The 12,131-nt window shown below is 35.7% G+C and overlaps 1 protein-coding gene across 5 annotated transcripts in view; it reads left to right on the top strand.

The window, feature by feature from the left end:
* DGKB (diacylglycerol kinase beta) overlaps positions 1 to 12,131 on the top strand; it is a 700,192-nt gene that overhangs the window by 631,116 nt on the left and 56,945 nt on the right. The window lies entirely within an intron of this gene.

Genomic DNA, 12,131 nt, shown 5'->3' on the forward strand with positions numbered 1-12,131 from the left:
CCAATGAAGATGAACTAAGAGCTTTTCCTCTTAAGATCAGGAACAAAACAAGATGTCCACTCTAACCAACTGTATTCAACATAATAATGAAAGTCCTAACCACAGCTGTCAGAAAGGAAAAAGAAATAAGACTTCCAAATTGGTAAGAAAGATTTGCAGATGACATGATACTCTATAGAAATTCCAAAAGACACCACTAAAAAAACTACTAGAATAGACAAATGAATTCAGTAAAGTTGCAGGATACGAAATTGATGTACAGAAATTGCTTGCATTTCTATACACGGTTAATGAAGTAGCAGAAAGAGAAATTATGAAAAGAATTCCATTTATAATTGCCACAAAAATAATGAAATACTTAGGATTAAATTTAACCAAGGAAGTGAAATACCTATACTCCAAAAACTAAAACATTGATGAAAGAAATTCATGACACAAACAAATAGATAAATATTCCATGCTTACAGTTTGGATGAATCAGTATTGTTAAAACATTTACACTACCCAAAAGCAATCTCCAGATTTAATGCAATTCCTATCAAATCACCAACAACATTCTTCAAATAACTACATCAGATAATCCTAAAATTTTGTGGAACCACAAAAGATCTTGAATCACCAAAACTATCTCAACAAAAGAGAACAAAGCTGGAGACATCACAATCCCAGTTTTCAAGATATACCACAAATCTCCAGTAATCAGATCAGTATGGTACTGACACAAAAATAGGTCAGTGGAATATAGATCAATGGAACAGAATAGACACCCCAGAAATAAATTCATACATATAAGGTCAATTAAATTACAACAAAGGAGGCTAGAGTATACAATGGAGTAAAGATGGCGTCTTCAACAAATAGTGCTGATAGTGAACAGCTACATGATACGGGACCACTTCCTTACACAAAATACTAAATAAACAAACAAACTCAGAACGGATTAGGGATCTAGATGTGACACCTGAAACCATAAAATTTCTAGAAGAGAACATATGAAACTATTGGGACTACAGCTAAGTAAAAAGCTTTTGTACAGTCAAGGAATCTGCCAACTAAACAAAAACGCAGCCCACTTCATAGAAGAAGTTATTGGCAAATGATATATCCAATAAGGAGTTAATATCCAAAAACATAAAAAACTTATATAACTCAACACTACAAAACTAATTATAATCCTATTAAAAGTGGGCCAAGGTTGGGTCACCTGGGTGGAGCAGTCAGTTAAGCTTCCACCTCTTGGTTTCATCTCTGGTCATGATCTCAGGATCCTGAGATCAAACCCTGTGCGGAGATCTGTGCTCTGTGTGGAGTCTACTTAGGACTCTCCCTTCCTCTCCTATGGCCTCTTCCCCCTAAAATAAATAAATAAATAAGTCTTTAAGAAAAAACAGGCAGAGGACCTGAATAGATAGCTTTCCAAAGAAGACATACAGATGGCCAACAGATACTTAAAAAGATCCTCAACATCACTAATCATAAAGGAAATGCAAATCAAAGCCACATTATAACCTTACATCTGTCAAAATGGCTGAAATAAAAAAGACAAGAAATAATGAGTGTTGGTGAGTATGCGGAGAAAAAGGAAACCTCATGCACTATTGGTGCAAATATTTACAAATATATACAAATTGGTATAAACATTGTAGAAAACAGTATGGAGGTTCCTCAAGAAATTAAAAATAGAAATACCACATGATGTAGCACTTTCACTACTGGATATTTGCACTAAGAAAACACAAACACTAATTCAGAAAGATATATGCCCCCTTATGTTTATTGCAGCATTACTTACACTAGACAAGATACAGAAGCAAGTCAAGTGTCCATCCATAGATGAATAGATGAAGATGTGGTTTATATACATGCAGTAGAATATCACTTAGCATAAAATGAATGTAATCTTGCCATTTGCAACAACATGGGTAGATCTAGGGGATATAATCCTAAGTGAAATAAGTCAGTCAGAGAAGGACACAGAAGCAAAGCAAAGAACAAAGGAAAAAGGGGACAAGCAAAGAAACGGACTCTTAAATATGAACAAACTGTGGTTGCAGGGGGTGGAGGACATCCATGAAATACATAAAGGATGTTAAGAGTACACTTACCTTGATGAGCACCAAAAAATGTACAGAATTTTTCAATCATTATATTGTATACCTGAAACTAATATAATACTTCATGTTAATTATACTTCAATTTAAAAAAAGGTTTCCTACGCAAACACCATAGTCTGAAAATAAGGCATCATCATGCCTATTATCCAGCCCCACAAGAACTTGTGCTAATGAAGAACATGTGTCCATACCTTGAATTTTTTATACATTTTTATATTTAGGAGAAATGTATTGATTATATAATATTCAATGTCATTCCAAAGTGACAAAATCTTATAAATTAAAAAAAGGCATTTTAGTATCTTTACGCATATTTTTAAAATATATAATGCACTTTGGATCTCTAAGGGACCTTCAGAACCCTCTAGCCCTTTCTCTTGTCATTTGTTGTACAGGTTGGAATGTAAAAAAAAAAGTGACTTTATCAATCCATTCAAGTTCTCATTCAGTGAACAAATGAAATAGGTCAGAGGTTCAGAAGAATTTTTTAAAAAAAATACATTTTTGTGTGGTTTTATTATTAAATACAATATATAAAACTGATTAAATAAATAAAAAATATATAGTGTTGAAAAGGAACAAAATATCATTCATGCCTCCATATTTCAGGGATAACCATGTCCAGCACATACTTCAAGACAGAGATCTTTCACTTTATTTTCTGCACCTGCACATCTCCCTCCCCCAACCCCTTCCACACATATCCATTGACAAAAGTGTTAACTTACCATATGTATTTTCAAAGCCACATTTTCCTTCTATAATTTGAGTTTATAATGCTATTTTAAACCAGATTTATTATTCATGGTATAGCAATATACTAGTGTGGCCTTAAGAAGTCCAAAAAACTTGAGCATGACTGAGATTTACATATTTTACCAGTGTTATTTTACTTCCTCTGAAATACATCCCTTACCTTTGGCTTCTGATTAGGTTAACAAGTTTAAGAGAGAAATTATATCAAACTTTCTTCCCTTATCATTTTTTTCTTATCATGGCCTTATTTTTCATTTCCTTCAGAGTATTCATTATAATTTGCAATTTTATGTCTTTGTGGGGTTTTTTGGGTATATCTTAGTTTCTGTTTTAAATCTGTTATCCTTATTAGACAACAAACTCCAGGAAGGCAAGAATGATATCTACCATTTCAGCCCTTTAAAGTCCTAGCACAGGCTTGACACAGAGTAAGAGCTTGGTTATTATTGGTAAGTAAGTCTGCACATCAGTATGCTTAAAGAAATAATATCCAGGCCATATGTACACAGTGGCACACATATAGAGGGAAACAAGCTTAAAAATGTGTAAACAAATATGTTTGAAAATGCTTGACTTGTGTGTGAATAACATGAATGCCTTTCAAGTCTTTTTTTTCATATCTATATTATTTCAGTACACAAAAATAACATTGGTAGTAATCTTATTAAGTAAGAGCTTGAATTCAAAATCAGAATTCCTCCTTGCAAATCCAAAAAGCATCATTCATTAATTAATTACTTAAACCAGTTAGTTACCTCTGTGTCTCCTCTGTAAAATGGAGATAATACCAGTACCCACCTTATGGGATTAAATGAGATAAAACATATAAAACAGTTGTATATTAACTGTATTTATCAAATGTTAAAAATATTAGTGATAATTATTATTGTTATTATTATGATCCTTATTATTCTGGGCTCATCTGCACAAATAGACTGAGAATATTTGAGAGAAAGGGAATTTTTATATAAGAGATGGAAGAGGGAAAATGACTAATATATATTACTGCTCTGGGCCCCTGCACTTTGTGAGATACTTTTAACATATTACCCCTATTTTACCCTTGAGGGAAATGTGGCTCAAAACCTTAATTTTCTCCCAGGTTTGTCATTAACTACCTTATGCATGCATACCAGTACTGCAGGTATCTTTCTTGTGACATTGCTTGTATTTGCCCTAACTTGAAATAGTCTTGTTTACCCTGTATGAAAAAATCTCACTACATCCCTCAGCCATCAAGCAAGTGTACATGTCTTCCTCAAGATCCTTCTCAAATGCTATCTCTAATTATAGTCATCAGTTTCATGTTTTCTCTTACCATTGGCCATCATGATAATGGTAGGTCTTTTAGATCAACTTCTCCATTTCACCATGAACTCCTTTGACTTGCTTACCAGCATCCTGGCAAGCAGACAGTGCTTCTTAAATTTTGAGTGGGAGGAAGAACAAAGGAGTGTGAGAGGGTGGGAGACATAAATGGAAGCCAAGATGGTACTACAGGACTCTGAAATCCAAGAAGCCATCAGTGGAATTTCCTCTCAGTTCAGTGCCATATTTCCTTAAATGTAATGATTCGAAGTTAATTTAAGTGAGGACAAAGCAGTTCATGAACTTAATCCTCTCTTGATATATTTTTTAAAGATTTTATTTATTTGCCAGAGAACACAAGTAGGCAGAAAGGCAGGCAGAGAGAGAGAGGAAGGGAAGGACCCTGAGAGGATCCCAGGAGCCTGAGATCATGACCCGACCAAAGGCAGAGACTTTAACCCACTGAGGCACCCAGATGCCCCTCTCTCTTGATATTTTTAAATTGTGTTCCCTTCTTACAGAAAGATCAGGTACCACATCTGAACCTTTATTATTTGTTTTGTTGAAATTATGTGATAGAAGAGAGCAAAATGCGAAGAAACAATTTTTTTAGGAAAAAAAATTTCTAACTAATAGAGTAAAATATGTCTGCAGAAAAGGAAAGAATATGGAAAACTAAAACAACTAAAATGAGAAATACGTATATACACTATTACCCAGAAATAGCTGCCATGTAACATTTCTGTATATTTTTCTTCCTATATATTTTTTTTATTTGTGTTGCAGTGTACAACTAAAACACATGGTTCTTCAAAATTTATTTCCAAAACATGAAGTTGTAACAAACTTCCTTGAAAACATGAATGTGAAATGGCACATGAAATGTGTTGTTATAAATCAACGAACAACCCCAAAACAAGAGCAAGACATATTCAAGAAAGTGAACACTTGTATTTACTGTCAGAAATGAAGACAAGAATAGCAACAGAGAGAGTTGGGGAGGCCGGCAGGGAGAAGGTGTGGGGTCGTACAGGCCCTGTCAAAGATTCAGGGTTTTATCCTAAGAGTACTCTGAAAGAGTAAGTGTTCTTAAGCAGAGAAGTGATGAGTTCAGATCTGCATTTGGGGGAGATAGAGTAGATATGGGGCAGACATTTCGGAAGCTATTACAATCACTTTGGATTAGGAGGGTGGTATCAGATGAACAAAAGCAAGTAAGTATGAGGAAGGGAAGGGAATAGAAGGGAAGGAGGAGAGAAACATATGACATCACTATATTAATAACCGGGGAAATGCAAATTAAACAATGAGAAATCATTGTTTTCTTCTATTTTACTGGACATGGAAAAGTTCATTCCTATCAATTATTGGCTATAATGTGAGGAATACTATATTCCTCATACCCTTATGGTAAGAATATAAACTGTATGGCCACTGCCACAGTTTCCTGAATGCTGGCAGAAGGTACTTGATTTCTGAGTTAGAGATGAAGTCTAGTTTATTACTCATAACAGTAGCAGTAACCAGAATATCAACCTTTTTGTACTGGCTCCCCGAACTCTAGTTCCCACAGGACAACACAAAGACAGCCAGAGATTGCCTGTGCAGTGTGTATTGTAATTGCAGGAGAACTTTACTGAGGTTGGAGGAGATATTATCTCTTGTAATAGGGTAAGCCTGTCTCCCTAATGCTCCAGAAGGAGACGTTATTTTTCAAGACTTCTCACTATTCATCTTTGAAAAGATCATGCAGAAAAAGGACAAAGCCTTACTTGCCACATGTACAAAAATGTGGCAAATCCATGGAGAATAGCCTTCCAGTACAACTTGGGAGTATAATCTGGCAGTGTCTTTTTAAAACTATATTCTTCAACCCTGAGAAACATTCATAGAAGAAGCTCTGAATAAAAAATATTCATTGCACTATTGTAATAGAAAAAAAGAGAAAGCCTGACTTGAAATAGAAGAAAGTCTAATAGTGGAATGTTCATGCTGTGGTATTTTATGCATTAATTAAAATGAAACAAATCTATATATACAGAAATAGCTCCCCAGAACATGTCTTTGTCTGAATAAACCAGATTACAGAGTATGTTACTTTTTTGTTTTGTTTTGTTTTGTTTTTGTTAAAAACTGACATACAAACCAATCTGTATGTTTAAAATTGAACTCATATATATGTGAGTACATATAAGAATAGTCAAGATATTTGGGTGAATATACACCAAATCCATAATTAATTTTACCTCTGGCTAGAGAAAGAAGACGAATAGATTGGGAGCTGTGGTGAAAGTTGCCAATTTTTATAAAGTACATATTCTTGTATAACTTGTTTAATTTCTGAAAGTTAACTGGAAATTCTTGGCTATTGATAGATTCAGGAAAGTAGAAAGGAAATGTGAAAGGTGACTTAAGTTATCTGGCTTAATCAATTGTATGAATGGTATTGAAATTTGGAAGGATTGAAAACCTTAGAAAAGGAATAGGTATTTTGGGGAGAGTGGAAATGAGTGAACTTCAGAAGTGTTGGATTTGAATTACTTCTGAGTCATCCAAATTCAAATGCTGGATGAACAGTTTGTTGTTAGGGCCTGAATTTTTGAAGACATGAGATTAAAATGTATAGGTCGGCTGCAAAATAGTGGTCATGGAAGCCATGTAGGTGAATGAAAATTTCTAAAGATAGAATATAGTGGAAAGAGAACCCAAGACAGAGCCCCACGACATTCCATCCTTTCATTGTTAAATAGGGAGAGGAGAGAGTTAAAAGAAGACCAAGAATTAGTGTCCAGGGATGTAGGAATAAGTGAAACCAAATGAAACATAGGTGTGAGTGTCACAAAAGCAAGGGCTAAGGAAAGAGACTGCATGAAGTCACAGTGATCACACTGGTCGAATGCTGCTGACATATCTAGTAGAATAATGAAGTCCTTTGATTTTAGCAACAAGAAGGGACATCACTTACAAAATAAATTGTGAATTTTAATAAAATGTTGACAAAAGTAGCCAGAATTTAATGGCTTGGGTGGTGAGTAGGAGGGGAACAAGGTAAGAAACTTGAGAAGATGTTTGGTTGAGAAAGAGGAGAACAAGAGTGAAGGTGTCCATTGTAGGGGAATAGGCCATCCACAGGGTTTCTTCTAAGGAGAAAATCCTGAGTGGCTTAAAATTCAAACAGGAAGGATCCAGTGAAGAGGGAGAGTGCATAAAAAAATCAGAAAAAGGTGAGCATATAAATCAGGAGGAGATGGGCTTGCTTTATGAAGATAAAGACCCACGAATCTGTTCTAGCAGGAAGCAGAAGAAAGGGGAGAGGGTGGGTGCTGATTTGTGTAGGCTCTAAGACGGTAGAATGTTGGAGTCAGGCCCATCGCTGACTCTGCTTTCTCTGCAGTAGGTGGCATGGGCATATATTGAAGGTGATTTGAAGAAAGAGGCATAACCCTTGTGTAGCCTGCTTTGTTGGTTATGTGAAGCTTCATGTTGTGGAGACTACTGGATGGAGGGTCTCCATCATCCTCACCCTAGCAAACTGATTGATCCTGAAAACTGAATGTATGTTGGGACTTTGAATTGAGCCAAGTCACTCTAAAACTCTGTAATGATTCTTGCAACGTATTAAAACTCTGTTATTTTCCTGGCAATAATATGTAAAGACATAATTTTAAGCTGAAGAATTATCCTTCTCCACATTATGCGCATGAATACGTGTCTAGTTAATACTGAAAAGACAGAGCAGTGATCTTTTTGGAGTGCTGTCTGCTAATCAGTCTTGTAGAATTGGCCGGCTGCCCTTGAACCTGAAAAGAATTCCTGTTTGCCTTTATGTTGAGTTAAAGAGTCGGGCATTTGCCCCCAGTAATGGAGGCATTGCTACTTCTTGCTTGGCCATTGCACCACCAGATGTATCATATAAATACTCTAATGGATACTGGTGGACTAGGAACATAGGAGATAATCTGATGCAGGCAGATGCTAGCAGTCAAGATTACTCAAGCTGTATTGAAATTTCCTTTGCACCTGGCACTGGAGGTGTTAGCCATGCCAGTTCAATCCCCCCAACACAGATGTTCTTGTTGTACCACTTTGTATGTATAACATTTAGGTTTCTGTTCAGCTTTGCCATAGTACACATAAATACTGTAATCCAAAGACCACCCATTTATTAGTGCACCTGCATCTTCAACCAGATTTCTTTCATTCTTTTCGATGAATGTGCAACATTTTTTTAAATGAGACAGTCATAGGGTGAATAACCTTTTGTATCTGTCAGATTGCTTAACAGAATGATGATGATGATGATGATAAAAATAATACCAGATCCAAAAAGAAATGCAAAACAAAACAAAACAGTGTTTCTAAAACACAGAGATAAACTGAGCTTTGTTTAAGAAATGATACATTATTAACTTCTATTTTAAGCTTTCCTTTATTTCTTATTAGTGAGGAAGATAGATTATATAAATAGATTATTTTTCTCAAAGCTATGGTCTCATTTTTTTCTTCAAATGGGATTTTGATAGAGCTTACCTCTTAAGAAGCAGGTTTTCCTGTATGTGAACCTCTGAAACCCCCATTTTAAATTAATAGGAGTGGAGCTTTGTGCAGCTGAAGACTGGATATGACCTCCTGAATATGGGATAAAAAAAAAAAAACCCTTTGGAGGGAGGGAAGATCATTACTCTAGAGAATAGCCTTGTGTAGTTGCTGTCCTACTGAAGTGGGGAAAGGGCATCAGAATGTTTTGATCTTGTTTTTATAGTTGCAAGCAGTGTCTGTATCTTTCCAAATACCTAATTTTGAAATATATCACTCTATGAAAAGGAATTTCAGTGCTACTTAATTTTGGTTTGGGGGAGATGGAACTGCCTTTCATTATTCATTTGAAACAAATAAATGTTTAAACATGGCAACATTTTAAAAATTGATGAGTGGTGATGGTTTTTAAAGGTTTTTTTTTTTTTTTTCATCAGAAGTAATAGTTTTCCAGGTTTATACTCATGTCCTGTTTGTTTTCCACTCTGCTTATAGCCACAGTTGTATACTGTTTGAGAGTTACACATGTGTCCCCCCAGGGAAAAGAGAGCATGCTGTTCTATCAGTATCACTTGGTGATTTAGTAATCTGTTGTGTAGCATATCTAGGCTACTAAGAAACCAGCTAATCGAGGGACGGAGCAGAAAGAAGAGAATACAAAAGAAAAAATGAAGATTCAAGAGGGCAAATGCAAAAAAATAAAAACTAGCTATATCCAGATGGCTGTGAATGTCCTTTTGTTTATTTCTGACAATTCTTGGAGCACTAGGATAGGACTGAGCAAACACAAGCAGTGAATTCCGTGATTATGTAGACAATGTAGCTAGCTGCTGAGACTACCTACTACTCCTGTATTCCAAAATTAAATGCATAAGGCTGGAATGCAGAGAAATGAAGAAACAAACAAATAAAAGCCAGTTTTGTAAGATATTCTAAAATTAATGCAATTATTTGAATGCTTCATTTTGAGAACTTTTTTTTTTTAAGGTTTTATTTATTTATTTGACTGAGAGGGTTAGAGAGCACAAGTAGAAGGAGCAGTAGAGGGAGAAGGAGAGGAAGAATCAGGCTCTCCACTGGATAGGGAGCCCAGTGCGGGGCTCATTCCTAGGATCCTGAGATCATGACCTGAGATCATTCCCAGGACCCTAAGATCATGACCTGAGCCAGAGGCAGATGCTTAACCATCTGAGCCACCCCAGCGCCCCTTCAAGAGTTTAAACTCTTGTGTTCAATACAGAAATACTAGCATTTGTGTATAAATAGGCACAAAAGTCCATAACTGAAGAGGAAGAGGTAAGGAGAAAATTTATAAAGAGGGAGAAATTGGGACTGTCTGGCAATCCCTGACATCCCAAAGAAATGGGTGAGAGTTATTTGAAATAGAAGTTGAACTCCTGTCATTTATTCCGGCCTCCTACTGAAAATTTGAGGGTTAGATAGAATATACTTTTTTATCTTAGACTACTCAACATTCTCTTCAAGTTTTTAAGGAGTTCTAATGCTGAACTCCCATCACAGTTCAAGAATCGAGACCACCAGTACTCACTACTCCTGTTCCATCCTTGGAATTCTCTTCTAGTATAACATAATGTCATTATTATTTATGATGTTAGCAAGCAACTATTGAGTGCCTGTCCTATACCAAGCACAGTGCTAAGAATGTTGACAATATTCTCACTAGGTATTTTTATTTCATTTTATAGGCAAAGGGACAGGTGCTTGCAAAGATTAAATATTTTTTCAAGATCGCACAATTAACAACTGAAGAAGTAACAATCTGGACCCAAACTCCTATTATAAAGCTTGCATATTTAATCACCACAGAACTTTACAGAGAAGAGTATAGAGTAGAGCTTTACAAAATGTTGTAGAAATATTCAAGGGTCACATGAGAAATTTTGTTGATAAGTCCTATTAAGTTTTTTTTGAGGTTGTTAATTATAAAAATCTATGTTGCTTTGAAGATAGAGCATTGGAATCCATTTCTTTCTTTTGTTCCACATTTATGCCCTCACCCTCACTGTGCTCGTGTCCTAGTTCTTAAGTACAATAAGGGACTGGAACTAAAAAGTTTGCTGTTTCAGGATAAGTATCATAGTTTTACTTTGACATGGATATCAGCCAGAATTTCTAGTTGCAAACAACAGAATCATGCCTTGCTTATGTAAGAAAAAAAAAAAGAAATGTATATAATATTAGTAGCCCCAGGTTATCTTCAGAAGACAGGGGATCAGGCTTAAAAGCCACTCAGCCAGAAGCCACACACAAAGTAATCACCAGACTTATCCATAGGGAACTTCACTGTCACTGCTTCTGTGCAGGAGTATAATACTTTAACATAGAGGTATTAGAGATAGGATACTACCTCTGGGACTTCTGACACTACTCCTTCAGAGAACAGAGTATCTTCCTGCCATCCTGGCCAGAAGCATTTCTTGTCGTACCTCCTCCTTCAAGCCTCTCATTTCCAAACTGAAGTCTCACATCTGTGGCACCTGTTTGGCAAGGCATAGGTCACATGCCGGTGGATCACATTCTGATGGGTCACATTCTGATGCATCAGACACTGATGGATCCCGTGCTGATAGTTCACATGCTGACCCCAAAGGAGGCAGAGGGAGTGACCTTCCACTGAAGTAGAATTTGTATTTACTTTCATGAAACATTCCTTAAAAAGTGTTGGGCAGAATTTGCAAGGATGGGGATAGAGCTGGAGAGATTATGCTAAGCAAAATAAGTCAGTCAGGGAAAGACAAATACCATATGATTTCATTCATATGTGGAACTTAAGAAACAAAACAGATGAGCAAAAGAAACATTCTCAACTATAGAGAACAAACTGGTTACCAAGGGGGAGGTGGGCGTGAGGGGTGGGGGAATAGGTGATGGGAATTGAGGAGGGCACTTGTTTTGAAGAGTACCAGGTGATGTACGGAAATGTTGAATCACTATATTGTACACGTGAAACTAATATAATACTGTATGTTAACTGGAATTTAAAAAGAAAAAAAAACTAAAAAAAAATCCCACTCCCAATGAAACAAAGGATAAAGGTCTTCAACACCTAATAATAGAAACAATATAACAAGGAGAAAAGTTAATTAAAAGTTATTTGCAACATCTATAACCTCTATCTCATTTTTATTCCAATATTCATGTTATCTGTATATCTGTCTTTCTCTTAATTGAATATTTGCTAGTAACCTATATACATTGTATTTTTATTACTATTTGCTAGTAACTTATATACATTGTACTTTATTACTACTGTTGTACATAGTAAAACTTATCAGAGATCCTCTTCACTCCCCTCCTACAAATATAGTTGAAACATTAATTAAATTTCATTCCATATAAGGTCCACTTATATCTTAGAGTTTGCCAAGCTTTAGCAGTATCATATTATTTGATCTT

Source organism: Mustela erminea, chromosome 11, assembly GCF_009829155.1.
Source record: "Mustela erminea isolate mMusErm1 chromosome 11, mMusErm1.Pri, whole genome shotgun sequence".
NCBI classification, from domain to species: Eukaryota; Metazoa; Chordata; class Mammalia; order Carnivora; family Mustelidae; genus Mustela; species Mustela erminea.